General features: G+C 40.9%; 1 long non-coding RNA gene across 2 annotated transcripts; it reads right to left on the bottom strand.

The window, feature by feature from the left end:
- Nucleotides 1-400: 400 nt before the first annotated feature.
- Nucleotides 401-17,443, bottom strand: LOC138363020 (uncharacterized). 2 transcript variants are annotated; one of them, XR_011227984.1, is made up of 3 exons: nt 16,935-17,141; nt 1,739-1,941; nt 401-1,234 (listed from the first exon to the last, which is right to left on the bottom strand). It is a non-coding gene; the product is annotated as an uncharacterized lncRNA (long non-coding RNA). The 2 variants fall into 2 exon arrangements; XR_011227983.1 differs by having other exon boundaries at nt 401-1,941; nt 16,935-17,443.
- Nucleotides 17,444-18,544: the final 1,101 nt, after the last annotated feature.

The following is an 18,544-nucleotide window of genomic DNA, read 5'->3' as shown; positions in this document are numbered from 1 at the left end:
CTTTTCAGTATTCTGAGGTTGCATTTAATCGTCAAGCTGTTATCGCGGGGGAGGATACTGCTTGACAGTCTTTATGAGGGTGTCCAGCTGCTGGACACCTTTGTTGACCAGGAGAGTGGCTGTGTTGATGGCTTCAGGATGGCCACTGCAAGATTCAGGGACTCTTAAAGCTCTTCTAAGGTCGTTTGTTGCTTCACATTCCAGAAGATAGTGAAGTAATGGCTTTTTCTGAGGTTGGAAGAAGACGTGCTCAGATTGGGGACTTGTTTATTTTATAATGAATAATAAATTAATATATAAAATTAATATATAATAAATTAATTTATTATATAAATTAATAAATAACAAATTAATAGATAAAATTATTATTATATAATAAATATTAATAATAACAAATAGTATAATGATAAGCAATTATTTTAATGAATCCAATAGCTAATTTGGATGAATGATAAATAATTATTGACTAGTGCATAACAATAAAGTATTAAGGAATAATTATAATGAATAATCCTTAATGATAAAGTAGAGATCAATTACAATTAATAACTACATCCATAGGTAGTAAATGAAAGTTGCATTAATTAGACTAATTACAATTCATGGGAATATTTCTTAGCTATCTGCAGGCTTATCACTTTGGGGGTTCCGGCGGAGCACCCCCAATCCCGGGAGGGCCAGCGGGAGAAGGATTAAGGAGAAGGGGTTCCTTACTCTTACTAGCACGTAGACTGGGCAAAGGATTAGCTGCGGACAGCGGGACACTTGGGGACCGGCGCTGCACCCCCACCGCAGGCCAGCTGGCCGGACCCCCCCCCCCGAAGGGCGAGGCCCGCTGGTCGCAAGGAGGCCTCAGAATGGCAGTGCAACAACGTCCCGGACGTAGTCAGCTGGGTGTTGCAGCTGGTTGCTGGACCCGCCGTTAACTCCGATGGCTAGCCCGTCAAGAGAGCCGAGTGGCCCTGTCAATTCTAAAGGTAAGAGTGCGTGGTCGGCTGAAGGCGAGCCTATCTCTGCGAGGGCGGCGCGAATTAATCGCCCTGAGGAAGTGTTGCCTGTTCACTGGGCACAGGCCGGGTAGAACTTGCCGGGGGCGCCCGCTGGGCTAGGGTATGCGTGCGCCCTGCACTGCGCTTGTAGGATCCGAAGAGTGTCGATTCCTGACCATGTAAGCGATACCTGGTCCAGTCGGAGCGTGCGTCGATTTTTTGTTGCGTAGATCACCTCCCCCAGGCTGAAAGATATAAGGCAGTAAGGGTGGGCGGAAGCGGCACGCAGTGTTATCGTGACAGGCAAGGGCACAGACGAGAGGGAAACCCTAGCTGAATCAATACGGAGACGTAAAACGGGGGGAGGGAGCCCGGCACAGGAATTAAGAGATTCCTTAATTAACAATCCTGGATGAATAAAGAGTTTTCCGAACAATTATACTGAAGCAATGAAGGGGGCTAACAATCTAAGAATCTTCCAGCAAACAGAAGGGGGAAGTACCTTTGCTAAGAGCAAAGGTGGGAGAAAGCCAGTAGGAGAACAGCAAAGAAGCACAAAGCAACTATAAACAGGGATAATACGAAACACTATAAATCTTGAATATAACAATACATATACCAAGAACGGGTATATACAATAAAGCAATATATACATAAACCATAAAATGGAATAAGAACCAATTCTTAAAGCCAAATCTATAACATGCTTGTGTCCTAAGCGGATGTAGAATGTGAGCGGGGAACATTACCCTTGGTCTCCATCCCATCTCTGCCTCCAGACGGGTGATAGGGCTGGATAGAAGCCAAGGAGTCTGCCTTAAGTGGCCGCTGAGTGTAGTCTTGTGTTGTCAACGAGCGTCTGCAAGCCGCAGCTAGTGCGCCGTGAACTTCGGCTACATCTTTTAGAACAGGAGCAAAGTGAAATCGACGGCAGGGAACCGTCATCCAGTAACTGTAATAAGGAATAATATTAAGAATACAATGTCGTAAATAATCGTACAATGTAAGAATACAATGTAATATCGTAAATAACCGATGACGGCAAGTGCCGCAGAATTGAAGAAAAATAAATTGCTGGGCGCAACGTCGGGTGGAACGCTTCAGCTGGAGGTTCCTGACTGAAGCATCGGCTGCCGGGAAGCCTAAGATGGAACTGGGGTGTTAGCAGCTGTAACATCGTCTGCTGAAACTAGCCGAGTCTGTGAGGGCGCCCGCTGCAACAGCTACGGCCGAGCCACCAGCTGGCCCATCCTCCGCAGGAGCAACACCGGCTGGGACAACGTCGTTGTAAAAGCCTAACAATGTAATAAATTATATTACATGAATAATCTTAAATAAATGGTGTAAATAATAAAATTATAAACCAATTATAACTATAATTAATTATAAATAATTATAAATTGCAAAACAAAGTATGCTCAAAATGAAGCTGGACTATAACTCTCTAGAGAAACGGGATTAACACTGAGCCGAGGTAAATACAACCAAATACAATAACGAAAAGGAGTGAAAAAAGACACGTCAGCTGGAACTCCGCGACCAGCGGCCTAGGAGGCTGCTGTGACGTCCGGGCTACACCGGGCAGACAACACGTCTGGGTAAACCAGCGGCCTGGGAGGCCGCAGTGACATCCGGGCTACACCGGGCAGACAACACGTCTGGGTAAACCAGCGGCCTGGGAGGCCGCAGTGACATCCGGGCTACACCGGGCAGACAACACGTCTGGATAAACCAGCGGCCTGGGAGGCCGCCTAGCTATATGACCAAATGAATAAAACTGAAACATCGCCGGCTTAACTCGTCACAGGAAGGACGTCAGCTGGGAAGCAGCAGTACCTTCCGACTAAATTGAGGAATAAACTGAAAGTTTAATCGCGGCAGAAAAGTTGTATAAAACATGGAGCAAACGCAATGCATAAATTGCAGTAACAAATTGCTGAGGGAAATGGCTCATAAAACAAGTGCAGGAATAATCTAAAGTCAGAGGCTTGCTCCATGCTAAATTGAGGAAGACTTTAATCTTAATACACGTCATGACTGGGAGGCTAAGGATATAACAAGTTATTTTAGTAAGCGTTTGGTTAATGATGGAGGAACGTAAATCACCAAAACAGGAGCGGGCTCCTGTTTACTAAATTGACATGGAAATACGAATTCTTTTACGAATAGATTTTTTTTTTTTTTTTTTTTTTTTTTTTTTTTTAAGGCAGGAGGTGTAAGCAATGCTATAAATTTCCTAAATTTGCCGCGTAATGAAACTAATCAAGCTGAAAGTCTAAATAAAGGAATGTAATAAAATTGAACAGAATTAATTAAAATTGACCGCAATAATTAGAATTAAATCCATTACTCGTAAACCCTCTTGTATATATGTACCTTACCTAAATAAACATTTGATTTGAAGTAGCTCAAGCGGCAGACCGCACGGCCAGGCGTTATGCTGGACGCTGAAAACTTGGGATGAGGAAGGGGCCCGCGTAACCGGGCACTCCAGGCAGACCAACATCTGGTACACGCGACCAAGGAAAACACGGGAATATTGTGCTACAGCATTCGAACGAAACGTGGTGGAATTGACGTACCGGGCTACACCGGCCAGACGAAAACGTCTGGGTACGAACGTGCCAGCTATACCAGCTGGACGAAACGTCTGGGAAGAAATGTACCGGGCTACACCGGCCAGACGAAAACGTCTGGGTACGAACGTGCTGGCTATACCAGCTGGACGAAACATCTGGGAACAAATGTACCGGGCTACACCGGCCAGACGAAAACGTCTGGGTACGAACGTGCCGGCTATACCAGCCGGACGAAACGTCTGGGAACAACTGTACCGGGCTACACCGGCCAGACGAAAACGTCTGGGTCCGAACGTGCCGGCTATACCAGCCGGACGAAAAAACTGGGAACAAATGTACCGGGCTACACCGGACTTACGACAATGTCTGTGACAAACGTGCGGGCTAAACGGGCCCGACGAGACGTCTGGCAACCCGTTCTCACACAAGACAGCACATATATGACTTAATGCTTAAAGTCAATATGTTGAATATGAATTAGTAAATATGTGATATATTCCCAGTTACTTTTTTTTCCAAGGCCCAAACTCTTCCTCACGTACCAACTTGTGTCTCACAGTACCCGTCCGTCAACCTAGATAGCAGAATAGTCGTGATTGGTTCAATTATAAGGAAAATTGTACTTTTCAGGTCCCACATGGGTTGTGAAATTTACCTACTATTGTCCATGCTCTTAGAATATTATAGATCAGCTACTTCCTATTGAAGGTTCGTAGTTTTGTTTTGAGAAATATTAGTTGTTCTTAGTAAATTATAATAAGCACTAAAAATTATTACATAGAATAACAGTCCTTCACCAATCAATATTATATACCATAGTTGGTGCTTTACAAATCTTTAAAGAATGTTTTGTAGGAACGCTAACAGAAAACGATGGTTCATTGGAATGTCTATGGGGTAAACTACTCTAAACAGGATGGTATTGTGTCTACTATACCAACTACAGGATCGGTATATTGTCCACTACCACCTGTTAGGTGAGTAAGGGGGTGCAATACCACCCACAGGATGGGTATGAGGGTCACATCCACCCAGAGGATGAGTATGGGGATCACATCCACCCACAGGAAGGGTATGGGGTCCAATACCACCCACAGGATGAGTATGGCGTCCACTACAACCCACAGGATGGGTATGGGGCTCCAACCACCTATAGAATGGGTATGGGGCTCCAATCACCCATAAAATGGGTATGGGGTCCAATAACACCCACTGGATGTGTATATGGCGTAAATGCCGCGTGTCGAGCTCGAAAACCGCAGCATTCATCTCAGAACCATGCCTATTTCACGCAGATTCCTTAATAAACGTAAAAGTTTTATATGTCACAAGAAAGATAGAAATATAAGCTTCATTCTAAATACCTTACCATGGGCATATTTAAATTTAAACCGAAGATACGTGTACTTTTATAATAGCCGAGCTCCGACCCCGGACAGATCGATCGACCGAGCAACTCTCTCTCAGAACAATGTTTATTTCACGTGAATTCGTTAGTAAACATATATGTTTTATATGTCTCAAGAAAGACAGACATATAAGCTTCACTTTAAACACTTTACTATAGACATATTTAAATTTCTAATGAAGATTATTGTATTTTAAAAATTACGGAGCTCCCACCCCGTACAGACTGAACGACAGAGCAACTCTCTCTCAGATCAATGTTTATTTCACGTAAATTCGTTAATAAACACAAATGTTTTATAAGTCTTAAGCAAGATAGAAATAAGAGCTTCATTTTAAATACATTACAATAGACATATTTATAGCTCAAGTGAAGATACATATGTTTTTATAGTAGCGCTCAGTAGCTTGTCGGGCATGGAGTGCAGACGCCTACGCACTTGCCGATATATTGTATAATTAACAAAGATACGCTAATAAAGCCTAAAATCTTATATGCCTCCAGAAAGACCGATATATGAACATTATTATAATTGCACCAAATGAAATATATCATGTTCGAGAACAAAGATATATCAATTTTAAATTAAGTTTCGACTCTCTCTCGGGTGAGAGAGATGGGGCGACTCTCGCCCCATCTATTGGAGATTCTGTGCACTAAATACCCAAAGCTACTCAAACCCTCCTAGCATTATTTAAGTAATGAAGTAATATGGTATATTTACTCACTATAATGTGGGTGCTGAATGCAGAACATGAGAAAACATATATTTACTCCAAACTAATATAATTTCATTATGAAATAAGTAGCATCAAAGGAAGTCGATGGTCCAAGCAGCAATGTTGTGGAGCGACTTATCCAAGATATATCGTTGTTTGGAAAGTGTTTGTTGGCATATCCAGTTGTCGCACTTCTCTGCTCAAATTATCACAAATTTAAATTATAATGTTAACAAGTAGAATACGTATTTTTAATAAAATCTAACATAACTAGCCAGAAAACATTTAACATTAATTAAAAAATATATGTTTGGAAGTTAAATCGACTTCATAGGACAATGGTTTTGTTATATATACTCGTTATTCGTTGACATGCGTTCGCTACTTAAACTACCATGTACTGTACTTATGTAAAATCTCCCATGTCTCTTCGCTCATCTCACCGAACCCTACAGGCTCTGTGATATATTGTTTAATTAATTGAGATTCACAAATAAAGCTTATAATTGTATATGTTATCAAAAAGGCAGAGCTTAGTTTAGTTCATTTATTATGCACCCCATACCCATCCTATGGGCGATAGTGGAGTGTTACAGACGCACATAATGGGCTCAAGGACTGAGCCCCACAATTCATATAGCCAAGCAAGTTATAATCTTGATAAGCTAGTTACAAAAGTCAATGCACATTGTCACATCAACAATGGGCTCGAGATCGACCACAAGTACAGTATATAATTTAAGCAACTGACATATATGGAGGGCTAGTGTCACAATTGATATGTTTATCCTACACATAACCCCCTCTCCCCCATCCAATGGGCAGCGGTGGATAGGTTACAATCAAGTCGTTTTTTGCGTTTTATTCAGAGATTAGATCTTATTGGGTGAGGAAAGATATTCATATTTTAAAGAAGGTTTCTTGGCTGATGCTCTCCATTGATGGAAAATATACAACCTTTTGAAAATCAATGTTGGTTTGATCTAGATATTGTAATTAACGAAAGTATTTATGTCATCAGAAAGGTAGAAATATGGGCTACATTTAAAATCCTTTGTCATAAATATAACTGAAGTAAAAACGAAGATATATGCGTTTTGATAGTGTGACGATAATCTCCTTCAAGAGATTGAGCCTGCTCTTCCCTTCATAACTACGTCGTCACAATTATATAATACGACTATGGAAGAAATGTCCAACAACGACAACAACACCAGCAAGGCTTGCCAGGGTGAGCAAAACGTATGCAGCCAGCCACCTGTTCGAACTCCAACCACCAAACTACCCGTTGATCGCTACGGCTCCGCTGATTGGTCGCCGGTCTGGCTGCACCTGCCTCGCCCCCCCCCAATACTACCTGATGTCTGGGGTCGCCCCAACATCAGTCCTCAGAATGTTCAGTGCTTTCGTGGCCATCACACCTCCCAGCTAGACTCTAGCGTGTACTGAGAGAGGTGGTGGCTTTAAGCCAATATTCCAGCACCTCCCACTTAACTTTTGTATTGCACTTCTTGTTATTTTGCCTTAACGTAACTTTTCATTGTGTCATTTAAGTATTCTTATTATTTTGATTCATTGATTTTATTATAAGAATTTGTTTGTGCATTTTATTCATGTTTTGATTTATTTAACGTAATTAAAATTTCATTGTTAAAGTTTTACTTGTGTTTTGTGTGTCTTCTCCTTACCTTACCACAGACGAAGTTCCAGTTTTTCTATTTTTTTTTATAACTATGTGACGAGGCCATACCCCTAGCCTTAAACAGCCGAACACCAACGCGTTACCGTCACAATAGTTACTTGATGGCTAGCTTTGAGAGTGTGAAGCCCTGCACACCAGCCAATAAATTGTATAATTAGTTTCCATATATTTTAATTAATCTTAAAAATCTATATGTCAGAAGAAAGGAAGATGTAGCCGTTAATGTGACAACATTTAAAAATATATATATCTTAAGTTAAATAAATAATACCACCTTATTGCCGGTGTCCTAACACATGAAAATTACCTAGGTATCAGTATCCAGCCAGGCGGGGATCACAGGCTGCACAATACTGATAAAATTATATAATGCACTACTTGTGGTCCATCTCGAACCCATTTATGATGTGACGACTTATAGTGAATTTTGTAACTAGCTCATCAAGATTGTAACCTGCTTTGCTAAATGAATTGTGGGGTTCGGTCCATTCATTTTCTTTCTTTATTATGCACCCCATAATACACATCCCGTGGGCGGTGGTGTAAAGGATTACAGAGGCACATAATCGGTTCAGGAACTGAACCCTCTAGTTCGTTTAGCTAAGCAAATAACAATCTTTTGACGCTAGTTACAAAATTATTAATGTACACATACTTATGCATACATGTACATATTCACACGTATACATATATACATACACATACATATTTAATCACCACCACAAATACACACATCAGTAATCTTTGGTGTCACAAGTGATTCAACAAGAGGCTCACAACAGTCACTATACAAGGCACTTTACATTTATGGTGAGTCACACAGTTACTAGTCTTGCTCCACACCCACCCAACTGGGCGGCAGCTTTACAGTCATGTGCTCCACACCCACCCAACTGGGCGGCAGCTTTACAGTCATGTACTCCACACCCACCCAACTGGGCGGCAGCTTTACAGTCATGTGCTCCACACCCACCCAACTGGGCGGCAGCTTTACAGTCATGTGCTCCACACCCACCCAACTGGGCGGCAGCTTTACAGTCATGTGCTCCACGCCCACCCAACTGGGCGGCACCTTTACAGTCATGTGCTGCACACCCACCCAACTGGGCGGCAGCTTTACAGTCATGTGCTCCACACCCACCCAACTGGGCGGCAGCTTTACAGACATGTGCTCCACACTCTCCCAACTGGGCGGCAGCTTTACAGTCATGTGCTCCACACCCACCCAACTGGGCGGCAGCTTTACAGTCATGTGCTCCACACCCACCCAACTGGGCGGCAGCTCTACAGTCATGTGCTCCACACCCACCCAACTGGGCGGCTGCTTTACAGTCATGTGCTCCACACCCACCCAACTGGGCGGTAGCTTTACAGTCATGTGCTCCACACCCACCCAACTGGGCGGCAGCTTTACAGTCATGTGCTCCACACCCACCCAACTGGGCGGCAGCTTTACAGTCATGTGCTCCACACCCACCCAACTGGGCGGCTGCTTTACAGTCATGTGCTCCACACCCACCCAACTGGGCGGTAGCTTTACAGTCATGTGCTCCACACCCACCCAACTGGGCGGCAGCTTTACAGTCATGTGCTCCACACCCACCCAACTGGGCGGCAGCTTTACAGTCATGTGTATGCATTACCTACAGTAAGCAAATTTTGGATACTTCGCTAAGATTTCGAGCAGCACATCATTATGAATGAAGTACTTACACATTTCATGGACACTATTGATGTTGTTATCTTTAAATTCCGCGATTTTTCACATTCCATTATATAATGACGCAAAGTATGCGAATAGTTCTGCTGACAGAGTTTACATTTAGTCAAATCTACATCAGCAGATGTTACAAACTTCCAGAGGTACTTGTAGCTGAGCCTAAACCTAGCAGTGGTAACATCTAGAAGTCTGCTAACATTATTGGATGACCCATAGACGAGCGATTCATCAAAGTTTATACAATATTGTGAAATTGACAGTCAGTGTAGTAACATAAATTGGTAAATCATAAATATTGTAAGTTAAGAATCTGATGCATGTGTGTGTGTTGGGAGGGGCGGGGGTTATACCCTTGGTAAGCGAGAGTGGAAAGTAACCTTAGACGTACTGCGGTCAATGTGTGGGGGGGGGGGAGGGGGAGGGAGGGTGGGAGAGTCAAATCCACCCTCCAACATCTGGACATAGTACCACCAGCCTCCACAACACTCCATCAGCTGATGCTTGTAGATGCCTCATCTAACCTCACTTATGTCACACATTAACCTACAGTTCCTGTGATATTTAAACTCCTTACTTTAAATTAATATCAGCTTGAAGTTTTTCAATATCCACAGCCGAGGTAATTTTCATACTGATTTTTGTGTCAAATCCTTTAATTAAATCATTTAAAAAGGATAAATCCTTTAATTGGTTGAAATTGGTTTTAACATTCGAAATCTAATTTGTTGATGTTAAATAATATAATATGTTGATGTTGATAATATAAGGTTCAAATTTATTAAGATACATACTTTAAAAACTATTTCTATTTGATACCAACAGTATCACGTTAAGAGAAGCGTCTCGCCTTGCTAACCCAAGTATAAAATATATAAAGAAACGGTGCAACTGTACTGGTATCTGCAGTACAAATTTATGTCCCTATTTAAAAAAAAAAATAAACTGAACCAATCACTGCCACTCCTCACACCAATGCAACAATAAGGAGAGTGATAACAGTGCTTCACATTCGACAATGTTAAATTATTTAACAAATGACGAGATAATGAACATTGGAACAAATGTACAGCTCTCTGACCTTCATATAAAATCTGCATGTGACCTCATCAAACAAACTGTGCCAAGCCTAGAAGGCCTTCATGACCCAGCGTGGTAGCGGGACCTCTCCTGGCCAGTTACAATTGGTGAATTTATTCAAAGTATCCAAGTTGATGGTTGTCACTGGGCCACCGTTTCCAACATTGGAGTAACTGGACAAATTAACATATACGACACCAGGCATAAATTACCATCCAAATCTACTGAAGTTATCTTGTATGCTCTTGCTAATTGCCAGGATGATAAGCTGATATGCAATATAATGAATGTCAGCAGACACAAGGACTCAAGTATGAGTGGGGTATATGCTGTGGCGTTTGCTGCATCACTTGCAAGTGGTGTAGATCCGGTGAACCTCGTATGATATGCAGAATGAGACAACATCTTCAAGAGAACTTTAAAGGAAAGTGTCTCATCTCATTCCCTGCAGCTCAGACACTGAGAAGAAAACGAATCATCCGGTCATGCTCGATGGAAGTGTACTGCATTTGCAGAAAGCCAAATGATTTGAAGCTGATGGTATGCTGTGACCGTTGCAATATTTGGCACCATGGATCATGTGTAGGTGTTACAGAATGTAATGATGATTCGTGGATTTGTTTATTGTGCGCTAGCAAGTTGTAAATTATAATTTAAAATACTTAATTAATACATTATTATTATTATTATTATTATTATTATTATTATTATTATTATAACCTTACCAAATGCTTTGCTGAATCAAATAATGTTATTACTTTCAATGTGTTACAATAGCATAATTAAGTGCTGCAACTATCAGGTCTTTTATATAGTCGGTATTTGTTATATTCTGTACTCTTTTAATGTTATTTAAATTTCAAATAGAAATAGTTTTTAAAGTATGTATCTTAATAAATTTGAACCTTATATTATTTAACATCAACAAATTAGATTTCGAATATTAAAACCAATTTCAACCAATTAAAGGATTTATTCTTTAATGTTAAAAATTGTTCAAACTGAAATAAATATATAACACTGTACGGTACAGTTGTGTTTAATTATGTTTTGCGATTCCTTTGGAAAAGGTATTTGTGCACCAAGTACTACTAGGTCATTATGAGATATGCTGAATGTTGTCAATATACCATCTGAATACGCCTCACTTTGCGTTAATCATTGAACGTCCTAATGATTAAGGTCCCCAAAAGGACTTAATCAGACCTCAGTGGATATTTTTACTCTCCCTCTCTCTCTCTCTCTCAGAGCATCCCTTTATGTGTTGTATGTGGGTGCTGAAGTTCAGTCTCTTGTCTATGTACCCAAGCAAACCCAAGCAAACTACTGTGGAAATGTGCAGGACAAACATATCAATTGTGACACTAGCTCTCCACATATAGCATTTGCTTAATTTAGAAACTGTACTTGTGGTCGATCTCGAACACATGTTGTTGATGTGACGATGTGTTATGAATTTTGTGGCTAGCTCCTCAAGATTGTAACTTGCTTAGATAAATAAATTGTGTGTTCAGTCCCTGAACCCATTATGTGATAAATTAACTAAACTAAAAACTATAGTATGACGACGAAACCTGAACTGCATAATGTAAATAGGGATTAACCAGAAAAAGATATAGGTGAAGAATAACACCAGGTAACTGTAAAGCTGCCGCCCAGTTGGGTGGGTGTGGAGCACATGACTGTAAAGCTGCCGCCCAGTTGGGTGGGTGTGGAGCTAGACTAGTAACTGTGCGACTCCTCATAGATGTAAAGTGCCTTGTATAGTGACTGTTGTGAGCCTCTTGTTGAATCACTTGTGACACAAAAAATTACTGATGTGTGTATTTGTGTGGGTGATTAAATATGTATGTGTATTTATATATGTATACGTATGTATATGTACATGTATGCATAAGTATGTGTACATTAATAATTTTGTAACTAGCGTCAAAAGATTGTTATTTGCTTAGCTAAACGAACTAGAGGGTTCAGTTCCTGAACCGATTATGTGCCTCTGTAATCCTTTACACCACCGCCCACAGGATGGGTATTATGGGGTGCATAATAAAGAAAGAAAATGAATGGACCGAACCCCACAATTCATTTAGCTAAGCAAGATACAATCTTAATGAGCTAGTTACAAAATTCACTATAAGTCGTCAAATCATAAATGGGTTCGAGATCGACCACAAGAAGTGCATTATATAATTTATCAGTATTGTGCAGCCTGTGATCCCCGCCTGGCTGGATACTGATACCTAGGTAATTTTCATGTGTCCGGACACCGGCGATAAGGTGGTATTATTTATTTAACTTAAGAGATAAATATTTTTAAATGTTGTCACATTAACGACTACATCTTCCTTTCTTCTGACATATAGATTTTTAAGATTAATTAAAATATATGGAAACTAATTATACAATTTATTGGCTGGTGTGCAGGGCTTCACACTCTCAGAGCAAGCCATCAAGTAACTATCAAAACGCATATATCTTCGTTTTCACTTCAGTTATATTTATGACAAAGGATTTTAAATGTATCCTATATTTCTACCTTTCTGATGACATAAATACTTTCGTTAATTACAATATCTAGATCAAACTAATATTGATTTTCAAAAGGGTGTATATTTTCCATCAATGTGTAAGTTTGTTACAAATGGAGAGCCAAGAAACCTTCTTTAAAATATGAATATCTTTCCTCACCTAATAATACCTAATCTCTGAATAAAACGCAAAAAAAAACTTGATTGTAACCTATCCACCCCTGCCCATTGGATGGGGGAGAGGGGGTTATGTGTAGGATAAACATATCAATTGTGACACTAGCCCTCCATATATGTCAGTTGCTTTAATTATTAACTGTACTTGTGGTCGGACTCGAGCCCATTGTTGATGTGACAATGTGCATTGACTTTTGTAACTAGCTTATCAAGATTATAACTTGCTTGGCTATATGAATTGTGGGGCTCATTCCCTGAGCCCATTATGTGCCTCTGTAACACTCCACTATCGTCCATAGGATGGGTATGGAGTGCATAATAAATGAACTAAACTAAGCTCTGCCTTTTTGATAACATATACAATTATTAGCTTTATTTGTGAATCTCAATTAATTAAACAATATATCACAGAGCCTGTAGGGTTCGGTGAGATGAGCGAAGAGACATGGGAGATTTTACATAAGTACAGTACATGGTAGTTTAAGTAGCGAACGCATGTCAACGAATAACGAGTATATATAACAAAACCATTGTCCTATGAAGTCGATTTAACTTCCAAACATATATTTTTTAATTAATGTTAAATGTTTTCTGGCTAGTTATGTTAGATTTTATTAAAAATACGTATTCTACTTGTTAACATTATAATTTAAATTTGTGATAATTTGAGCAGAGAAGTGCGACAACTGGATATGCCAACAAACACTTTCCAAACAACGATATATCTTGGATAAGTCGCTCCACAACATTGCTGCTTGGATCATCGACTTCCTTTGATGCTACTTATTTCATAATGAAATTATATTAGTTTGGAGTAAATATATGTTTTCTCATGTTCTGCATTCAGCACCCACATTATAGTGAGTAAATATACCATATTACTTCATTACTTAAATAATGCTAGGAGGGTTTGAGTAGCTTTGGGTATTTAGTGCACAGAATCTCCAATAGATGGGGCGAGAGTCGCCCCATCTCTCTCACCCGAGAGAGAGTCGAAACTTAATTTAAAATTGATATATCTTTGTTCTCGAACATGATATATTTCATTTGGTGCAATTATAATAATGTTCATATATCGGTCTTTCTGGAGGCATATAAGATTTTAGGCTTTATTAGCGTATCTTTGTTAATTATACAATATATCGGCAAGTGCGTAGGCGTCTGCACTCCATGCCCGACAAGCTACTGAGCGCTACTATAAAAACATATGTATCTTCACTTGAGCTATAAATATGTCTATTGTAATGTATTTAAAATGAAGCTCTTATTTCTATCTTGCTTAAGACTTATAAAACATTTGTGTTTATTAACGAATTTACGTGAAATAAACATTGATCTGAGAGAGAGTTGCTCTGTCGTTCAGTCTGTACGGGGTGGGAGCTCCGTAATTTTTAAAATACAATAATCTTCATTAGAAATTTAAATATGTCTATAGTAAAGTGTTTAAAGTGAAGCTTATATGTCTGTCTTTCTTGAGACATATAAAACATATATGTTTACTAACGAATTCACGTGAAATAAACATTGTTCTGAGAGAGAGTTGCTCGGTCGATCGATCTGTCCGGGGTCGGAGCTCGGCTATTATAAAAGTACACGTATCTTCGGTTTAAATTTAAATATGCCCATGGTAAGGTATTTAGAATGAAGCTTATATTTCTATCTTTCTTGTGACATATAAAACTTTTACGTTTATTAAGAAATCTGCGTGAAATAGGCATGGTTCTGAGATGAATGCTGCGGTTTTCGAGCTCGACACGCGGCAATGGACGCCATATACACATCCAGTGGGTGTTATTGGACCCCATACCCATTTTATGGGTGGTTGGAGCCCCATACCCATTCTATGGGTGGTTGGAGCCCCATACCCATCCTGTGGGTTGTAGTGGACGCCATACTCATCCTGTGGGTGGTATTGGACCCCATACCCTTCCTGTGGGTGGATGTGATCCCCATACTCATCCTCTGGGTGGATGTGACCCTCATACCCATCCTATGGGTGGTATTGCACCCCCTTACTCACCTAACAGGTGGTAGTGGACAATATACCGATCCTGTAGTTGGTATAGTAGACACAATACCATCCTGTTTAGAGTAGTTTACCCCATAGACATTCCAATGAACCATCGTTTTCTGTTAGCGTTCCTACAAAACATTCTTTAAAGATTTGTAAAGCACCAACTATGGTATATAATATTGATTGGTGAAGGACTGTTATTCTATGTAATAATTTTTAGTGCTTATTATAATTTACTAAGAACAACTAATACTTCTCAAAACAAAACTACGAACCTTCAATAGGAAGTAGCTGATCTATAATATTCTAAGAGCATGGACAATAGTAGGTAAATTTCACAACCCATGTGGGACCTGAAAAGTACAATTTTCCTTATAATTGAACCAATCACGACTATTCTGCTATCTAGGTTGACGGACGGGTACCGTGAGACGCAAGTTGGTACGTGAGGAAGAGTTTGGGCCTTGGAAAAAAAAGTAACTGGGAATATATCACATATTTACTAATTCATATTCAACATATTGACTTTAAGCATTAAGTCATATATGTGCTGTCTTGTGTGAGAACGGGTTGCGTCTGGAGACGCCTACAACTAACACATCCTGGTTGACTTTACATAATCACATAAAAGGCAAAGCAGAGGTTAAACAAACATAAATGTAAAACCAGCAAAGGAACACGCAGCTTGACACCGCATAAAAATCATTAATACTGTAAATTAAGGAAACTTATGGAAAAACAGATCCATAAAACAAAGCTAGGGGCCAGAGGCCTGTGACACTGCAGCTAGCCTAACCTAGCTAACTTACCTAATAACTTAAAGGCAATAGCAAAAGTTAAACAAACAAATGTAAAACCAGCTAAAGAAACATGCAGCTTGACACTGCATAAAATTCAATAATAAATTAAGGAAACTTATGGAAAAACAATTCTATTTAAACAAAGCTAGGGGCCAGAGGCCTGTGACACTGCTGCTAGCCTAACCTAGCTAACTTTACCTACTAACTTATAGGCAATGACCAAAAGTTAAAACAAACCAGCTAAAGAAACATGCAGCTTAACACTGCATAAATTTCAGTAGTAAATTAAGGAAACTTGTGGGAAAACAAATCTATGAAAACAAAGCTAGGGGCCAGAGGCCTGTGACACTGCAGCTAGCCTAACCTATAGCTGACTTTCCCTAATAACTTAAAGGCAAAAGCAAAAGTTAAATAAACCTAAATGTACAACCTGCAAAAGAAACATGGGCTTGACACTGCGTTAAATTCATTAATAAGTTAAGGAAACTTATGGAAAAACAAGTCCATGAAACAAAGCTAGTGGCCAGAGGCCTGTGACTCGGCAGCTAGCCTAACCTAGCTAACTTTACCTACTAACTTATAGGCAATGACCAAAAGTTAAAACAAACCAGCTAAAGAAACATGCAGCTTAACACTGCATAAATTTCAGTAGTAAATTAAGGAAACTTGTGGGAAAACAAATCTATGAAAACAAAGCTAGGGGCCAGAGGCCTGTGACACTGCAGCTAGCCTAACCTAGCTAACTTTACCTACTAACTTATAGGCAAAAACCAAAAGTTAAAACAAACCAGCTAAAGAAACATGCAGCTTAACACTGCATAAATTTCAGTAGTAAATAAGGAAACTTGTGGGAAAACAAATCTATGAAAACAAAGCTAGGGGCCAGAGGCCTGTGACTCGGCAGCTAGCCTAACCTAGCTGACTTTACCTAATAACTTATTGGCAATAAGCAAAAGTTAAAACAAACCTGAATGTAAAGCCTCACGTCGACTGGGTGAGGGTGGGGGTGGGATGTTCAGGCCTCCTCCCGAGTGTGCTCCAAATTACAGCCACCTACTGGAGAAAACCCAGTGCCCCATAACACCGAGGGGCACCACCCCCTCTAGGACCACTGCACCTGCATTTGGTCACCAAGGCTGAACCAGCAGGCGTGCATCAGAGCGCGCACGCCAACACAGAGACAAACACTGGTCCGACGCGCCAACAAAACACAAACACTACCTTAAATGTTGAGAAGGGCAGGACGCCCCTGACGGGACGCTCCTCGTCGGTGTCGAGAGGAACTGGTGTAGGGTCCATGCTGGGAGAACAGTTGAGCGGGCTAAACTTCTGTGTTTACGACTCGCTGAGCAGCAGTGAGTCGTTATGTAAGAGCAGCTGCTGGCTTGGGGAAAGGGGCCCACGCCGTCTCCGTCCCGGTTTATATAACCTCGGGTCAATGCGCGCGCAGCTTGGGGCGGTTAAAGTCGGCTTCCAGACATACATTTTCTTCCACTCAGAAAACCCACCGTTTTTGGGAAACAGTGTTCTTTTTCTGTGACGTTTTGGCAGAAGATGCACTCTCTGTCGGGGTTCACCAATCTCCCAGTTGCATATGTAACCTAGACGTAAGTCTATATAACCTAACTGCTATTTCCCTGTGGATTACTTTTGGGATATTTAACCTTTCTAATTTGGTTTCCTGAAGATACCATGTTGCAGAGTCTAGCAGTCTCCGTGGTGCAGTGGTAAGACACTCGCCTGGCGTTCCGCGAGCGCTATGTCATGGGTTCGTATCCTGGCCGGGGAGGATTTACTGGGCGCAATTCCTTAACTGTAGCCTCTGTTTAACGCAACAGTAAAATGTGTACTTGGATGAAAAAACGATTCTTCGCGGCAGGGGATCGTATTCCAGGGACCATAGGATTAAGGACTTGCCCGAAACGCTACGCGTACTAGTGGCTGTACAAGAATGTAACAACTCTTGTATATATCTCAAAAAAAAAAAAAAAAAAAAAAAAAAGAGGGCGAACCTTCAGCTATTCTCTGGTGTAGGTAGGCTTTGTTGAGATGTGAGAGTTTTTTGGTAATTTTTTTTTATGTTCTCTAGGCTGGGTTGAATTGTTTTATGTATCACTGGATGACGAGTTGCCAATTTTGCAATTTCATCAGCTTTCTCATTTAATGGGATTCCAACATGGGATGGGATCCAGTTTAAGGTTATGTTGAGTCCTTTGCCTTTAGCGACTGCTCCAAGATACAAAATGGTAATTATTTCCACGTTATCTTTCCACTGTTTTTGTCCTAGTATTTGAAGTGCAGCTTTTGAGTCTGTGTGTATGATTGCATTTTGAGTGTTTTGTGCAATCACATATGCGAATGCCTGTTGTATGGCAAACAGCTCAGTTTGGGTTGATGATACTAGTCCTCCCAGTCTCCAATATGCCTGTATGCTGGTCGTGCAAAGAGCAGCGGAGCCGGTCGGACGAGCGGACAGCACACTGGTTATCTTCTTGAGGATATCTTGAGATGATTTCGGGGCTTTTTAGTGTCCCCGCGGCCCGGTCCTCGACCAGGCCTCCACCCCCAGGACGCAGCCCGTGACAGCTGACTAACACCCAGGTACCTATTTTACTGCTAGGTAACAGGGGCATAGGGTGAAAGAAACTCTGCCCATTGTTTCTCGCCGGTGCCTGGGATCGAACCCAGGACCACAGGATCACAACTCCCGCGTGCTGTCCGCTCGGCCGACCGGCTCCGGACTTGTGATCCTGTGGTCCCGGGCGCCGGAGAGAAACAATGGGCAGAGTTTTTCACCCTCTGCCCCTGTTACCTAGCAGTAAAATAGGTAC

Source organism: Procambarus clarkii, chromosome 10 (genome assembly GCF_040958095.1).
Source record: "Procambarus clarkii isolate CNS0578487 chromosome 10, FALCON_Pclarkii_2.0, whole genome shotgun sequence".
Lineage (NCBI taxonomy): Eukaryota > Metazoa > Arthropoda > Malacostraca > Decapoda > Cambaridae > Procambarus > Procambarus clarkii.
The sequence above is the reverse complement of the archived record's forward strand: the minus strand, read 5'-3'. Positions and strand labels throughout refer to the sequence as shown.